This window comes from Pinus tabuliformis, chromosome J, assembly GCF_031772625.1.
Source record: "Pinus tabuliformis cultivar Carrire ecotype Pingquan chromosome J, CPIR1, whole genome shotgun sequence".
Taxonomy (NCBI): Eukaryota; Viridiplantae; Streptophyta; class Pinopsida; order Pinales; family Pinaceae; genus Pinus; species Pinus tabuliformis.
This window is the reverse complement of record NC_142295.1, coordinates 378428875-378431288: the sequence shown is the minus strand read 5'-3', so window position 1 is coordinate 378431288 and position 2414 is coordinate 378428875. Positions and strand designations below refer to the sequence as shown.

The 2414-nt window shown below is 39.1% G+C and overlaps 1 long non-coding RNA gene across 1 annotated transcript; it reads left to right on the top strand.

Annotated features, from left to right (window-relative positions):
- The first annotated feature begins 286 nt into the window (after nt 1-286).
- LOC149227310 (uncharacterized) lies at nt 287-2156 on the top strand. The gene is made up of 3 exons (XR_016247121.1): nt 287-989; nt 1400-1643; nt 1731-2156. It is a non-coding gene; the product is annotated as an uncharacterized LOC149227310 (long non-coding RNA).
- The last annotated feature ends 258 nt before the right edge of the window (nt 2157-2414 follow it).

The following is a 2414-nucleotide window of genomic DNA, read 5'->3' as shown; positions in this document are numbered from 1 at the left end:
TCCTTTGGCGTGCTTCATAATCGACATCCAATGGGCTGTATCGATGACGCTAGGGGAGCGGAACTTTTTTCGCTGAATTCGTACTGGAGATTACTTTTACAAATGTTAATACCAAGTAAATTGCTTTCATGGCCATGTGCCCCCAGCGAACCATGTTGGTAGTTGGGTCATTGGATGGATTACTGTGCTAAGAATATTAATTGCAAAAGCAAAACTAGTGGTTGGCGTTCAGGGAGTCATGGTCAGCACTATTGGTTCAGAAAGGACCACATCACAATTCACAAGCTGTCAAGCACTAAACGCCTGTCTGTTCGCAACCAACCTCAAGAATCTTTATGTGGTGGGATGTCTCCCGTTCAAGGCGTAGGTCAAGATTGCTGCGTGCAGTTCCAGCTAATCAGCGATCATATGTATGTTGGGCTGAGCTTCATTTATCTTGTTATCTAGATCTTTACCTGCCTCGGCTTCATCCTCTTTGCATTTGCCTGTCTGTCTATGTCTGAGCTTCATCTTTCTGTTCATCAATGGCAACCGCTCTCCATCACAATAACAAAGCTTTTTCCCTCTTCCCTCCTCGGCCTCCTACTCAGCCTGGACTTATAATCCTGTTACGACTTTTTCACACACCACGTGGTCTGGATGTCAAGAACATTTTATCTTTACACCTCTAGCATCGCTTAGTACGATGTGTTTATCAATCATAGGTGGTCCGGAGGTCAAGAACATTTTACCCTCCCATCTTTAGAGTCACCTGGCAGATAATGGATTGGATCGCTGGAAATGGTGGAAAGAGGAAACACATTGCTTCTAGGGTAGAAGCCAATATTCAAACTATGAGCAATTCAGTTGGTGCTTACTCGACCTTGTCGTGCAGTCAAGCCACATCCAGCGGATAGATTTGGTAGATCGGCTTATCAAACCTTGTGATGGATTTCCATTATTATTGAAACTGTTTGGAGCGCTTGTTAGAAGAAAATTACACATTATTGGTAAGTGAATCTATGAATCTCTCTGTATATTGTTTGTTTTTTCATTAAAAAAAACAGGGTACAACAATATGGGGTTTCCAAATTTAAATTACATATGCCAATCCACGACAAAGATCTTGGGAGAAATATTGCTGAGGACAAATGGATGCTCTGTAGTCGTTTGCAGCAGACCACCAACAACCCAGATTGAAGTTTTCGTGGAGCTATAGTCTTGTGTTTCTTTCATTTCAAACTTTGTCTTCTATTTAAAATGAATATTTCAAGTTTGTTTAGTCCAAGCGTGATAGATCTGCCTGGTGTATATTTTTCCTCCTTGAATTAGTAGATAATGAAGAGTGATAGATCTGTACACTTCTCAAGTTTGTTTAAGGGCAGAATGATAAATCTGTATATTTTTCTTCAATGAACAGGTAATAAGCGAAGTTCACGGAGGCATCCAAAAATATTATGATAGGGAAGGTAAGGGATGAAGTCTATTTACTGTTTTCCAATTTTGTGTTATGAGGAACTGGCATTTTGTTGCGGCCGAGGATGGTTATTTAAGAGGAAGATTGTGAAGAGGGTTACCACATCTTATAATTCCTTGTATTCCCGGATTCATTGTTACAAGTGAGTGGGAGGAAATTACAACTATTGTGGCAGCATGAAATTCAGGTAGACAAAGGTGTCTTGATTCATATTTTCAGTCCATTGCATTTATATATCTACTTGTACCTGAAACCTAAATGTTTGCATTTGCAGGTGCCTATACAACTGCCAGAATAAAATATATGGACTCCCCTTTGACACATTCCAAAGACCATAGGGAGGCAGAAGCAGAAGTGCCTTGATAGCTTATTTGCCAATATCTGACCAAAGAATTGAGACAATTAGGGGAGTTTTGCAGTTGGGAAAACACTTCAGAGATAAATGTCGGGTGTGAACAAGTAGAGAAGCTGTCGTGCCTTAAAACAATAGGCTGCGCCAACAATTGAATAATAACCTCTGCAGAAGATGGCAGTGCTGTGTTACAAAGCAGTTTCGATTGTTTAAGTTATGATGAGCGTTGAGATTGTTTAATATTTGTAAGTTATGATGAGCGTTGAGATTGTTTCATTATGGGTAATTTTATTATGTTTTATTTGTAAATAAAGTGATGGTTTATTTGGTATGATAAAGAGAGAAGTTGCCAAGTTTGTTGTGGATATTTGCTCTCGATTTATGGTTTATTTTCATATTCTTGATAGGTTAGTGGTGCTGACATGGTATCACAGGTTCGTGGCACTCTCCTCTTTGACACATTAAGATGAATTTAACTGAAAAATTTGCAGCTCTGTAGAATAGTTCTGTAATTACTTGGGAACCATAAAAACCGTTTAGTTGGTTTCATTTATCTTAACAAAGTAATTTATAATTTCCTTCAATTCCTGTTCGCTGCCATCTGTC